Source organism: Sarcophilus harrisii, chromosome 1 (assembly GCF_902635505.1).
Source record: "Sarcophilus harrisii chromosome 1, mSarHar1.11, whole genome shotgun sequence".
Classification (NCBI taxonomy): Eukaryota; Metazoa; Chordata; class Mammalia; order Dasyuromorphia; family Dasyuridae; genus Sarcophilus; species Sarcophilus harrisii.
In genome coordinates this window covers 315,170,379-315,186,195 of record NC_045426.1, presented here as the reverse complement: position 1 = coordinate 315,186,195, position 15,817 = coordinate 315,170,379, and the positions used below count along the sequence as shown (strand labels likewise).

At 36.6% G+C, this 15,817-nt stretch overlaps 1 protein-coding gene across 3 annotated transcripts in view; it reads left to right on the top strand.

Moving 5' to 3' along the window:
- Window positions 1-15,817, top strand: part of RGP1 (RGP1 homolog, RAB6A GEF complex partner 1) — a 32,772-nt gene that overhangs the window by 14,144 nt on the left and 2,811 nt on the right. The gene's annotated exons all lie outside the window — the stretch shown is intronic.

The window sequence follows — 15,817 nt, the reverse complement described above, 5'->3', positions numbered from 1 at the left end:
TAGGAAATTCCCTTTGTTCATACAGCACTGCAATTGTTTTGGAACCTATAAAAGAGTTAACCTTGTTCAGGATCACAGAACCAAAATGTATTTGAAGGAGTACTTGAACCCAGGTTTTCCTGACTTCGAAGCCAACATTCTATGTTATATTTTTCCTTTAGTTCTAGCTCCACCTTTTTAGTTTCCTGTTGGACATTAATGTTTGGATAACTTACCAACCTCACACATTAAACAAACCAGCTCTTCATCTTAAATCCCTTATTTCTAGTAATGGTATGCCCACTTTGCCATATACCAAAGTTCTCATGTCCAATCAGTCAACAAGTCCTTTTTATTCTCCCTCCCTCCTCTTTCAAATCAATTGTATTCAAACTTTTCTATTTTTCCTATCTCTATCCATCCAGCCTTTATCTTTTGATTAGACTATTGGAATAGTTTCTACAGTTCTTCCCTCATCTAATCTCTTTTCCATTCTACCCTAAATATCCTGCTTCTAACAAAACACAGTACTCATAATGTTATTCCTTCGGTTAAAAACCTTCATTGCTCCTCATTGTCTAGAGAATAAAGTCAACATCCTCAACAGGTCATTCAGGGTCTTCCATGCTGAGTCCTCAAAGTTACCTTTTGGTCTTGGTTTCTGTTTTTTCTTTTACTCATTCTTTGATGTTGCCAGTCTAGATCAGTGACTATTCCCCAAATATCACCTTCCTGCTTTTGTTTAACCTTTTCCTCTGTTTAGAATAATCTCCTTCCCTTTCTCTGTTTCCTGTATTAGGAACTTATTTCCTTGTAGCATCTTATCTCTATATAGGACCCGAGAACTTATTCTCCATGTGGCAATTTATTTCCTATCTGCCTGCTTCTACAGTCAAGCGTCTATAGAAGGGGTCGTCAAGCATCTATAGAAGGAGTCCTCAAACTATGGCCCGTGGACCAGATGCGGCAGCTGAAGACAATTATCCCCCTCACCCAGGGCTATGAAGTTTCTTTATTTAAAGGCCCACAAAACAAAGTTTTTGTTTTTACTATAGTCCGGCCCTCCAACAGTCTGAGGGACAGTGAACTGGCCCCCTATTTAAAAAGTTTGAGGACCCCTGGTATAGTCTTCTTTCAGAGGCCAGTTCCATATCTGGTTCCAAGGTCAGTTAAAACTCTCTCCCAGTTACAGACCTAGTTCAGCCATCTCCATAAATATATCTTAGATTCCTCCAGCCTGAATAATGTCATCTGGGTATATTGTAGAAAGAGATTTGTATGTAATGCCATCTTTTTAGCTATATATACTATGAACTTTGAGGGTCAGGGACTAGAATTTATTAATTTTTGTCTTCCCCCATCCCAAGCACAGTACTTAAGACATAAGAGGCATCATTTTTGAGTAAGAAGTTTTTTCAAATTAGCAACCTTCCTCAATTTCTTCTCTTAACATCTAATATCATTAGATTGTAAGCTCCTTGAAGTTAGAGACCTACTATCTTTTGCCTCTTTTTGTAAATCTAGTGCTTAGCATGGCATCTGGCACATAATAGGCACTTAATAAATGTTTGTTGATTGATATCCAAGATGTTTAACCATATCATAATTATGAGGGATAGCATGTTTTAATGGATGGTGATACTAGATTCATAGTTAAAAAGACCTGGATTCACATCTTAGCTCTAGCTCTGAGAGTTAACTAGTTGTGTGACAGTGGGCAACCTGGTCTGATGATTAACTTCATCTGTAAAATGAGGATGATAACGCTTATATAAGTTTCCCAGGTTAATGTGAGATAATATTTGTAAATTAATTTGCAGATTTCAAAGTGCTAGACGTGTTAATTATTACCATTATAAATATAAAAAGTTTAATTAAACTCTTCTTGGGTCCTATATAGAGAATTTATAGATCTGTTCTCTGATCTAGGTGTGTACAAAGACACTGATATAAATGTACAAATGGATATATGGTCAACAGAAAAATTAAATTACAACATGAATATATATATATATATATATATATATGTATATATATATATATATATACACACACATTGTATATTGCCTTCTGTATATGAATATGTATATACAATATATATTTCAGTCTACATATAACATGTATACATATATATAATGTATAATGTTATATATGCATAATATAGTGTACATATATGAATATAGAAATGCATATTAGAGTTTAAACACAAGGCTAAACCCATACCTGGAATAGAGATCTGAGAGCAGCCAAGAAAAATTCCATGTCTACATTGAACAGGGGTACGAGGAAACAACTCTCAGAACAATCTGAAAGAATTTAATGAAGGGAGAGGTGACTTGGTGGGGAGGGAACTGATGCATTATAGAGGATTAACCAAAACAAATTCTAAATGTCTCTGCTGGCTTTAAAATTCTATGATGAGTGGAGGAGATTATAAAAATTGAACTACTATGTTGGGTTTAGGAATCTATTGACAGTTGGGATATGTCTGGACAAGCCTGCCTTTTTCCTTGATGTCCTTGATTTTAAGAGATCAAGAAGATCTCTCCCAACATTCCACTCAGGCTTTGCTAACTTTCCAGTCCTATCTTCAACAATGCTGAAGTTATCTTATCAAATTCTCTTATGACTTCTTGGCTCAACTCTAAAATCCTTTGCTAATTTTTCATGACTACACAAAAATCAATATTCAATAAATCCTAAAAACACTCACCATCTTTGAGTCTCTAGATTTTTCTAGGTTTGAATGAATCTAAGATTTTCTTTTAATAAACCTCTGTAACTTGAGGGTAGGATTTTGTGTACATATCATTGTTGGTGACAATATATTTTCTGGTAAAGGAATTTGGGTTATCCATTTAAGGTGAAATGTTTATCACTCTCACTCTTTTCTTCTAAAGATTTAGCTACTACTTAGCATTATCTTTTTCTGTTTCTAGATGTCATTCTTATCTATCTTCTTCCACAGCCAAAGCCTAATTACCTCCTCCAGGTATTTCATAAATCTTTAGGAACTATTCCCCATATCTCTGCCCTAGGCTTGACCTTGCAATGGCATAGTTGCTGCATTACCCACATTTTTCCCTACACGTCTTCCCCCTGCTTCAGTTTTGCTTCCGCTCTTGGCACCACAGTGCCAGTACAAATAGGGAGGCCACAGGTTACCAGGACAACCAGAGCACAGGAAACCATAAAGGTTCAGGGCTCCCACAGGCATCACAGACTGTGGCTCAACTGCCTTGATTTCTCCCTAGGGAGTCAGCCACACCTCTCATCTACCTACCTCCTTCCCCTAAACTACCCAGTAGCCCTTGCCTGAGGCAGAAGTGTGTGTTCAGGATTGGCGGATACCCAGGCCTAAGCAAAGAGCTGGGTCCTCTTCATCTTCCACAGATTCTGATTTCCCTGTCCTGGAAATATGGAATGGTTTGGGGCGACAGGGAAGGGAAGACACTATAGGTATTTTTCAGAATTCTTCGTGAGCAGAGATCTACTTCTAACTTTTTCATTTGTCTCCTTCATTTCATAGATGTTGATTGGAATAGAAGGATTAAAAAATTCCATAAGTGGATAAGTTCCATTAGTATTTGTCATGACTCTCCTGTTTATATATATCATTGGCTTGGATCAGTATTTCTCTATCACTGAATTTGTAGGATCATAGGATTGACGATTTAGAGTAGAAAAAAGATCTTGAGGTTCATCTGGTCTAACTCCTTCATTTTATAGATATGCACAAGATCATGTAGATTGAAGGAGCAAAACTAGTTTTCAAACACAGGTCTTCTATAAATCTATTGCCTTTTCTACTCGAAGCCTCATTTGTAGTTAAACTGACCTTGAATAATATGGCACAGCTTCTCTTGAGCCTATTAACTCATCCATTTTCATGGTTTCAATTATTCTATACAGTTGATTCCTAGATTATATTTGAATATTATGCTTCTAATCCTCTACTCAAGTATTTAATATTTTCTCAATGGTTCAGATTTATTTTTTAAAATCATAAAAACCTACCCATGATGAAGCATACCACTCACCTCCAATCAGAGTGGTGATGGAGTCAGGATGCAGACTGAGATATAAATTTTTTGATCATGGCCAGTTCAGGAAGAAGTTTATTTATAAGAGGTACGTTTTTTTTTTTTTTTGGGGGGGGGGACAGAGTTGGTTTTTCATTTCTAGTAGGGAAGGGAGGTGGGAAGGGATTTTTGTTAATTGGAAAAAAGATTTAAATAAAAAAAAAAAAAAAGAATCACTCCTAGACTAAGAATGGATCTTATAGATTATTTAGCCCAATGTCCTACTGAATATAAGAATCCTTGCGCACACATCTTTGGGGAGTGGTCATTAATCTCTGCTTAGATATCTCCAAGAATGGGGGACTTGAGATCTTAGTCCATTTTATTTTAGAGGAGTTCATTAGATTTCAGTTCACCACACAAAGGCTGAAAGGTCTCTGAAATATCTATTGGCTCATGCCAGTTTCTTTGGTGACACACAAACTCAACATGTCAGAAACCAAAGTTATTTTCTTCCATTCCTAACTTTTATGGTTAACTACTGTCAGTGGCACTAGCAATACCTGTCAATGCTTGCAACCTCCAGTCATTTTTTGCTTTTTGCTTTTCCAAGTACAAAATCAGATTCAGTTCTTCTTCCTTTCCTACTGCTACCATCCTAATACAGGTTTTTAATCTTCTGACATTGGTATTATGATCTCTGTTATTTACTTAGCTCCTCTGTCTGCACTTGAATCTGTATTGTTCCAGTATGGATGCCAATTGAGACACAGTCATATCCCAAGAACATACTACTACTATCAATACAAAATCCTTAAATACCCTTCTCACATTCATTTTCACTATATCACACTTTGACCTGCAGCAGATGAAATAGGAAGAGGAGAAACTGGAAAGAAGGTGATTTTTGTCCCACTTTGAATTGGACAGATTGCAACATAGAGATGTTAAATTTTTATGCTGTGGTATAGTCATCATCATCGTCAAATATTTACTGAGAGCCCACTGTATACATGGTAAAAGCCAAGAAAATGTTCTTTGCTTCCACCACTGATTCCACAAAGCCTCATCCGACGGAACTGTTTCAGATTGTTGGCAGCCTATTTCATCCTGGCTGCCTGATGAATGGGGAACCATTTTCAATCAAGTATTGTCCTTCAAAAAACTTAAGAGAAATTTGAAGGTGACAGACTTTTACTGTAATCTATACTATATTTCTAACATTTTGAGACCAATGTCAGGAGGAACATTATTATCAAAGGACAGTAGATAATCAGATTACTTAAATGTTACTTAGGTGCTCTTTTCCCTGCCAAGAACAATGATCTTTTGAGTGAAGATAGATTACAACTCCCTATTAATTATTTTCATACTAAGTTAAAGATGAAGAAATTTTAATAAGAGTACTTAGCAACCTGGATAAATTCTATTTCAGAGTACTGAAATCCACAAAAGAGGTGTTAGTAAACTCTTTTCTCCCATCAATGCATTCTACAATGCATTGATCCTTCAAATAAATGAGTACTGTGTTAGTGAAAAATAACTTTTGTATGTGGTAGCTAGCTTTAAAAGAATTTTTAAGGACTGAATATCTTCTTTCATCCCACTTCTGGAAAAAAATATAGTAGCTAAAATATTTAGCATAGATTAAAAATTAAAAAATACAATAATTCTACTGCCAGCTAATATTTTATAGAGTTGCTTGGGACAGTGGGAGGCTAAGTGACTTGTCCATGGTCAGTGTCACAAACCTACTCTGTATGTGGAACTGAGTTAAGCACTTCGATACAAAGACAAACAAAAATATGGGTCTTGTTCTCAAGAAGCTTACAAGATAATTATGTGTGGAATAGATATGTAGAATGTAAATAGAAGATAATCTCAGAGGAAGGATTTGCAGTTGAGAGTAGGATTAGGAAAAGTTCTAAACACTGAGCTAAATCTTGAAGAAAGTCCAAGAAACTACTAGGTTGAGGTGAGGAGAATGTTGAGGTACAGGGCACATAAATATGAAGGGACCAGACTGAAGGTTAGTAGGACAGCTGATCCTGAAGGTTTATTAGGAAGCCACTGAAATGAATTGAGACATAGTCATATCTGTGCCTTAAGATCATTGTGGCAGAGGAGGGAAGGAATTGGATTTGGGAGAGACTTAAGCAGGGAGAACAACCAAAAGATTATTGCAACAATACAGACATGAGATGATGAAGACCCGCACCAGGATGAGGGCGATGTAAAGGGAGAAAAGGGCAGTATTAGATATTGTGAAAATGGAAACAAGAAGGAAATTAGCTGTTTGCATAGATATTTAGAGGGAATATGAGTGAAGAGTTGATTGACACCAAGATTGTGAGCTTGGATGATTGGGAAAATGGTAGTGCTTTCAACAGTAATAGAGAAATTAGGAAAAAGGGAAAGGGTTTATGGGGGAAAGAATGAGTTCTATTTTGATTATATTAATTTGGTGTTGCCTATGGGATATCCAGTTCAAAATATCAAAGTCACTTGGTGATGTGAGATTAGAAGTCAGGAAGGACATTAGAGCTGAATTTAGGACTCCGAGAATTATTTGCTTAGAGGTGATAATTGGAACTAATGGGAGCTTTTGAAGGAAGAAAAAAAAAAAGGACCCAAGGTAGAGTCTTTTGAGGATTAGAAATTTATAGTTAGTAGGCATGGCTTGGATGAAGATTTAGCAAAGGAGACTGAGAAGAGGAGGTCACGTGGGTAGGGAGAGAACCAGGCAGGGACAATATCATGAAAACCTAGAGAGGGGAGAGTATCCAGGGAGAGAGGATGATTGATTGTGTCAGAGACTGTGCAGAGAGGTGAAGAAAGGTTGAAGATTAAGAAAAGACTTAGATTTGATAAAATATCTAACTTGGGGAGAACAAATATCAGTTGAATGGAAAGTTCAGGATACAAAGGGATTACAGAAAGGTGGGAGGAGAGAAAGTAGAGGGAATCACTTATTATAGATGACCTCTAGTTGAAAATCAAAGGGAAGTTGAAAAATAGGTATAGTCAGATCAAATGAGGATTTTTTTAAGAGCAGTTAAGGCATATATGTTTGTAGGTAGTAGGATATTTGAGGGAGTATCTAAGGTAGGTAGTAGTAAAGTGCATTGAGTACTGAGTTTGAAGTCAGAAAGACAACTTCCTCAGTTCAAATCTATCCTTAGACATTTAGTAGCTGTGTGACCCTAGGCAAGACTTGACTTCAGAGAATGGAACTTGGAGCAATGTCTGGATGTTTTGAAAGGAAGATTTATTTATTTTTTTTTTTTTTTTTTTTTCTTTCTTTTTTTATTTATTTATTTAATAGCCTTTAATTTACAGGATATATACATGGGTAACTTTACAGCATTAATAATTGCCAAACCTCTTGTTCCAATTTTTCACCTCTTACCCCCCACCCTCCCTAAATGGCAGGATGACCAGTAGATGTTAAATATATTAAAATATAACTTAGATACACAATAAGTATACATGACAAAACATTATTTTGCTGTACAAAAGAATCAGACTCTGAATTATTGTACAATTAGCTTGTGAAGGAAATCAAAGATGCAGGTGTGCATAAATATAGGGACTGGGAATTCAATGTAATGGTTTTAGTCATCTCCCAGAGTTCTTTTTCTGGGTATAGTTAGTTCAGTTCATTACTGCTCCATTAGAAATGATTTGGTTGATCTTGTTGCTGAGGATGGCCTGATCCATCAGGACTGGTCATCATCTAGTATTGTTGTTGAAGTATATAATGATCTCCTGGTCCTGCTCATTTCACTTAGCATCAGTTGTGAAGTCTCTCCAGGCCTTTCTGAAATCATCCTGTTGGTCATTTCTTACAGAACAGTAATATTCCATAATTTTCATATACCACAATTTATTCAGCCATTCTCCAACTGATGGACATCCATTCAGTTTCAGTTTCTACTACTACAAAAGGGCTGCCACAAACATTCGTGCACATACAGGTCCCTTTCCTTCTTTATAATCTCTTTGGGATATAATCCCAGTAGTAACACTGCTGGATCAAAGGGTATGCACAGTTTGATAACTTTTTGAGCATAGTTCCAAACTACTCTCCAAAATGGTTGGATTGTTTCACAACTCCACCAACAATGAATCAATGTCCCAGTTTTCCCACATCCCTCTCAACAATCATCATTATTTTTTCCTGTCATCTTAGCCAATCTGACAGGTGTGTAGTGGTATCTTAGAGTTGTCTTAATTTGCATTTCTCTGATTAATAATGACTTGGAGCATGAAAGGAAGATTTAAACTCCATTATAAATACCACCATCAACAGCTCACTTTCTAACAAGTAAAGCTACCCCAGAAGTATGTGCCATCTTGAGAAGTAGGTTCCCTCTCATTGGAGGTCTTTGTGCAAAAATTGGGTGATCATTTTGGCAGGATTGTTGTAAAGGTGTTTTCTATTCATGTCATAGATGGATTAAGAAGCTAGATGGTTCAGTGGATAGAGGAGTGAGCCTAACATTTAGAGGGGATTCCTATATTAGATGTTTTGAACAGCTGACTGCTAAGAGCTCTTCCAGTTGTTAGATTAAATGGTTCTTGAGATAAATTGATCATATCTTATAATATCCTGTGATTTGTACAAGAGAATTTTTTTTTAAATTCTGTTAACAGCACCACATTTCTCTTCTTTGTTATCTTTGAGGAATCTTTGACTCCTTTCTCTACCCTTAATTTCTCTATTTTCATTCCTACTACTCCTACCTCAGGTCAGGTGTTCATTGCCCCTTGCCTGGATTACACATTATCCCTTTCACATCTTGACTTTCCCCATTGCAATTTTGTTATATCGGGATAAGTTAAATATGCTTTTTTTTTTTTTTTTTTGGGTGGGGGGAAGTTGCGTAGAAACCCCATAAACAGCAAGTGAAAGCAGACATGCACAAAACATATTTATAATATTGTATTAATAGCCCAAATTTTACAATAAGGTACTGTAAACATTCCATAAAGGAAAAAGGAAAAACTTGGGACTTCTTTGGAATGAAGAGAGGCATAAAAATTTTTATACAGGTTTTCCAAGTGGTAGGAGGTGCTGTTCTTCTAAATGCTATGATGTGGAAAACTTTCAGTGATCTTGTAAATAAGCTTTCTTGTCTTTAGTTCAGGAGATTTAAAACTACTTGAAGGAAGGGACCATGACTTAGTCATCTTTGTATCTCTCAGCACCTTGTTTTTGCTTTGTATTGAATTTGGGTCCAATTGTTTATTGGACATTTCTGACTGGAGGTTCTCTAGACATCTCAAGCTCAGCAAGCCTAACACAAAACTCATTCTCTTTCCTCTCAGACCTACCTATCTGTTTTCCAGATTTTTCCTATTTCTGTTCTAGTCATCCAGGCTCACAAAGTCAGTCATTCTTTTCCCTTGACTTTCTCTTCTCTTTCATATCCAATCAGATTAACAAATCTTGTCTGTCCTCCTATCCTACAATATCTCTTACTCCTCACCCTATGGTGTTCTCTTCTTTAAAACATAATGGTTCTCTCTAGAAGCAGGTTTCTTGGGGAAGTTTTCTTTCTGGTGGCAGCCTTAGTTTCAGTTCAGAATAACAACCACCTCAAATACAGCCAGCTGATAAAATCCAAACGTTTATTTTCTCCTTCCAAAATAGCCTGGTTAGTTTTCTTAGAGGTCTGTTTCTCTGCTTGTTCCAAGAGCTCTCTCTGAATGTCTCCAAATCCAAAAGTTTGTCCTTCAGCCTCCAGCCAGCACAAAGGTGGAAAATGGAATGAATCTGACTTTGCCTCCGAGAGTGGGCTTGTGGGCTTCTGTATCTCCCAGAGTGCTTCTCTTGGACTCCTGGCAATGTTTGGAATTAACTGACTGAAGCTCCTAGAGCTTCTTATATATGATCTCTTAAAGGTTGACTCCTCCTCTGAGGGAGGGATTAAGGGAGGTGTGAATTCACAAAGTTACAAAGTTAACATTGTGAATCTCCCATACTTGTGAACTCCAATGAATACTTAAATATATTAGTGAGTTAAAGAATTTGCTAAGTACTATGCTAAATTAGTCAACTGACATCACTTTGTAAGGATTGGCTCTAAGATGTGAACCAATAAGTATTGTATCAATTCCATTGAGTTAACACTAGGATTCTAACATCTCCCTTGAGTTTCAAGTTCTGGCCCATAACATCTTGTTAGGATCAGATCAATCATACTGAACCATGCTAAATTAGATAATTATTGTCTCTATCAACTCTAATGAGTTAACACTTTGTAAGGATTCCAAGGTCACGACATTTCATGTTCAGTTCAGGACATCACATTTCCAGCCCATGTTATCTCCATATCCTCCTAATTGTTCTCTGTCTTCCAGTTTCTCCCCATTCCAGTACATCATCCATCAAACTGCCAAAATATTCCCAAACCAAGTTGTTACTACATCACTCTTCTGCTCAAGAAGTTTCAATGGCTCCCTATTGCTTCTAAAAACTTGGCAAACTTATTTCACTTTAAAAATTTATCACAATCTGGCTTCTACCTCCAACCTACTTTTTATGTTTCTTATACTATGTTTCCCTCAGTTCATTCTATAGTTTAGCCAGACTGGCCTACATTTGTCCCTTCAACATGATATACCATCTCCCATGCATATCTGCCTTATACAAGTTATTTTCCACGTTGAGAGTACATTTCCTTCTCCTTTCCTCTCCTAGAATCTCTACCCTTATTCTAAGTTCCAGTGCCACCTTCTCCAGGAGTTCCTCCTGACCCCAATTGCCAGAGCTACTTGTGAAATTCATCCAGATTAATTTTCTTAGTGTATAAGACTGACCACAATCCTCCTTTTCTCAAAAATTTTTCAAAGACTTTCCTTGACTCCTTGGCCTAGTGTTCTTTCAACTATTCCACCTGGCTTTTCTCTACATTTCTTTATCCCATCAACAAACATGTACTAACTAGTAGTAACTAATTCTACATTCAGTTTTTTAACATCAAAATTCACATATAGGTTCATTTTGTTGTTAAATTTAATATTGAGTTATTTTAAAATCCATATAAAACTTACCCGGTATCAGTTTATAAAACCCTATTTTCAGATGGGGGAGGGTGAAATACAATACATGTGAAATAAGAGATGTGCTTATGAAAGTATCTCACAAATAAATCCATTAATAAAATATTAAATCCAAGTCCCAGCTACCTTTATTATCCAAATGAAACCTCTGTCTACCCTGTGGGGCTTAGTGTAAAAAGCATTTATCATACTCTATCCTATTCTAATGCCATCACTGAAACTCAATCCCCAAAGTGGGTGCATTTTATAACCTCCAGCTGGTCTCAGCCACAGCTATGACAGCAATAAGTCTGAGAATTCATCCTCCAAGTGCTTAAAATGCTTTCAGCCATAGAAAAAAGCTTATTCCACAGGGGAACCTTTAGTCATGGAGAATCCAGCTGGTGGCTTAACTTCATTGATTCTCAGTACATATAGTAAAAAAAAATGTATTTTTTTTTTTTTTTTTTTTTTATGTATGGGAGGACAACAAAATCAAAGAATGTACTCTTCTGAAAAACAGTTTGGAATTATGTAAGGAAAGTCACTAAACTGTTCACATAATTGGCCTACTGGCTTCTAGTTTGTTCTTCCTTCCTCCTTCTTTAACTTCCACCCAGCTGCCAAAATAATCTTCAATCAGCAAAGGCCTACCCATGTGACTTCCTATTCCAAAGCTTTCAGTGACTGCCTATTACTCTGAGATAGCAAACGAATTCCTCAACCTTGCTAAAAGTCTCCCTAAATTTGACTACAAATGCCTTTCTGGCATTAATTCACATTATTTTCTCTCATGTACTCTCTATATACCAGACAAACTGAACCACTAATAATAGTTTCTCTAAGGTAGCATCTCATGTTATGCCTTCTTAGATCTGCACAAATGTGTCTCACCGGCCCATAGGAATACATCTCCTCATTTCTACTTCCAAAATAATTTTTATTATTTATTATTTTTATTTTTTAGGCTTCTATTTAGTGTCCACCTCCTTTGTGAAGTCTTCTCTGATACTGCAATTGTTAATAGTATCCTATTCTTCATAGTTATAGATTTCTGAATATACTAGCTCTCCAGTGGAATTAAGCTTCTTGAGGACAGGTACTCTTTCATTTTTTGGTTTTGTATCCCTAATATCTAAAATAAAGCCAAACACACAGTGACTAATCATGAATTTTTGTCTTTCTGCTTCTATTTCATTCTCTTTTTCACAAAATCCCAGAGTTGGAAGAACTACTGGGGGGAGGGGGGTCATATACCTTAAAGCTGCTTAAACTGTAGATCATGACTCCATATGGATCATGTAACTGAATATGGGGATTGTGAAAAATTGGGCAACAGTAAAAGGTTTCTGAATACAGTGACCAAAAATTAATTCAAAATCAAATATTTAATGAATCAGCTGTTTCTAGCAATGTTTGCCAGTGTTCCATTGTGATACTTTACTGTAGTCTTAGTTCTGAACACACAAAGTACACACTTTGTACTGCACATGCACAAACCCTGTCAGAAATGGCCTAGATTCGAGATGGGGACATGTAAAAGTTTCTTGGGCAAAAAGGGATTACAAATAGAAAAAGTTTAAGAAGCTCTGGTATAACTAACTCTTCCTGAAATATAAATCCTCTCTACAAAATTCCTATTGAGTGATTGTCTAACCTCAGCTAATATGCCTGCAAAAGGAAGGGATTCATTGCTTCATGGGCCAGTTCACTTATTTAGGATGACTTAATTGCTAGGAGGTTCTTTGCTCTCACTGAGATGAAATCTGCCTCTTTGTAACTTCTATCCATTGGTCCTAGTTCTGTCCTCTAGAGCTAAATAATTTTGTGTGTGTGTGTGTACACACATCCAGGATCACAGGAGTTAGAATGATCATAAAGTTGAACTTCATCATTGTACAGAGAAAGAAACTGAAATCTCTTTAAGTGAAGTGAATTGCTTGTCACACAGGTAAGGTGACGTTCCAGCTTAGTATTCTTATACCTGTATATCTCTCTTCCACATTACATCCCTTCAAAATATTTGAAAGCAGAAATCACTTTCTTTGAGACAGCATGGTGTAGCAGACTAGGGACCTAGGTTCTAGTTGCAATTCTATCTTTATTCTTCAAATTAGAAATGATGTGAACTAAAAAGGGCTCAAGAAACATCTTAAGGTCAATAGGAAATTATTTAAATGCATCAAAAAGAAAAAAGCTAGAGAAAATAAGTGGAACAATTTGATGAATTATGAATATTATTGGATGGAAGGAGATAAGCAAAAAGGAATAAATTATTTGCCTCAGTTTCTATAGAAGAAGATATGGAGACTGCTACTCCCAGATTTTCTTTTAAGGGGGCTAAGGAAGGAAGACTGCGTTTTTTGGTTGTCTACCCCACCCCAGAGTCTCAGGTCTCTGTCATCATTGACTTAGTCTCTGATGCCGATCAACTACTACTACAGTTTTGATAGAATACTGAACTTAAAAAAAGACTGGACCCTGACAAAGAGAATATACAGCTGCTATAATTAGATCTATTAGCCCTATAGGCTGGCTGCCTTATAAAAGACAGCTGCTTGGTTACAGGAAGAAAAAACCATTATTATACTTTGTTCCCTACCTGAGACCAAAATCCTATTCTAGTGGCACTGTTGCCTAGGACCTAAAGCTCATAAACCATCAACGGTTTCTTGCCAAAATGCCAATCTAATCCCTTTAAGAGCTACAAACCACTTTCTGAAACTGCAGATATCAGCTTCTTCAGGCCCACTTAAATCCTTTTAGATTCTATCAACCCCCCCCTCTACAGCCACACCAATCAAATTTCCTGTCACCTCCCAAAAACATGTCCCACACTCCAGTCCTAATGATTGCTGCAAATCTCTGGCTGCTCCACATTAAGTAGCAAATCTCCATTTTTAGTTTCTACCTACTATATCTCAACAGTCTCACTAATTAGGCCTTTCTACCCCATCAAAACCCAACCCTTGGACCAGTGGATCAAGAAGCATAAGCTGCTTACCACATGGAATTAGAAACTGGTTCTCCTTCAGTTCCAGGTTTCAGATGCCACATAATAAAGCCCACATAACATATAACAGTCAACTATACCTGAAGTGAAAGTTCAGATAAGTTAGGGGAGAGATCCCTAATCTTCCTCACCCAGACTTGGTTCTACAAAGAATTCTACACAAAATGTTTTTGGAATATTCATTTCTGACCAGATGCAGATGCATTTCATTATTGGCCAGTCCAAGGGATGCATTGCTGCTTTGCCTTTTGGTTGACATCAAGTGGCCACATCCTACTTCCCGCATAAACTTGGCTTTAATAAGCCATTAAAGGATTTCCATGGAAAGAGTGCTTGAACTTTGGCCTAGCCTCATCTCCTGACCCAAGAAAGTCTGCTTATCTTCTCTAAACTCCAGAGGCTATTCTTATCCGCTCAGAACTATGGAGAATTACTCTGGTCATATCTCCTAAATTATTCCATTCTGTTTTCATTTCCAAAGCCTTTTGTGACTAGGTCTACAAATTCTTATTCTCATAGCTTCCAGGGAGCTTCTTAGAGCTCTAGAACCTTCTTTCTAAACCAGAACTCCAGAGTGTAGTTGTGATATATATATATCACTAACCCCAGCAGATTTAGGTACCATTATCTCTTCTGAGCACAGAAGGCCATGTTCAGCTGTTTCCCATGGGCCAGAAGACCTCACTTGTTGCTTTCCTAATTCAGAAAATATAAAATACCTATTACATTCAAGGCACTGTGCCAGGTTCTAGGGACACAACAAAGAAAAACATGCTGCTCTCAGTGTTAACCTTATAATCTAATGAAAGGAAATGTGAAATATATGAAAAAGTATGACACAAGCTAAAATAGCAAAACAAAGGAATACTAGGGACCATTTAGCAAAATATTTTAAAGATATACAAAGGATTACAAAGGAAATATATTGAAGTAATGGCCAAAATATATATATTTTTTAAAACTTGAGAATACTAGGGACCATTTAGCAAAATATTTTAAAGATATACAAAGGATTACAAAGGAAATATATTGAAGTAATGGCCAAAATATATATATATTTTTTAAAACTTCACAACCCCCACTCTCCTTTCCCTGAGTCTATAATAACTAAAGGGTTATACAATAAACTAAGAAACAATCACTTCCTTAGGAGTTGTCTTCTAAACCCAGTTGGATCACCTCTTTTGTACCATGTACTTACCCTGATCCTCCTGAAAGAAGCAGTTTTGTCTTTTGAGCTAACTCTAGACCTTGAACCATTCCTAGAATCATAGAATGTTTGAACTGAAAGGAACTTTAGAGATCACCCAGGTCAAACATATAAAGAGAAACAAAGGGATTTGCAGAAAAAACATTCAAGAACTAGTTCCAGCCGTTCCTAAATTCTTTCCTAAGGATGTTCCCATCTCTCAGAACTAATATGGAAGAATTTGGGGACTAAAAATGGGGATTCCCAGGTGGTCTTCATAAATATTCTGGAATCAGTAGCTTCCTCTGGGTGTCAATCTGTGGAGCACTTCTAATGCCAAATTAAGGAGTCTTGACTTTAGTCAGCAAGCCATAGGAATCTCATAATAACAAAGGTAGTTAAGATAGCAGAGGTATAAACCAAATCATTGATTCTGCTATACTAAGAAACCATTGAACATTTTTGAGAAAGATTAGAAGGAACAGTCTTAGTGCATAAGGAAGATTAATGTGGATAGATTATTAGTAAATTCAGTTAACCACTTAAGTACCTACTATGTGATAGGTA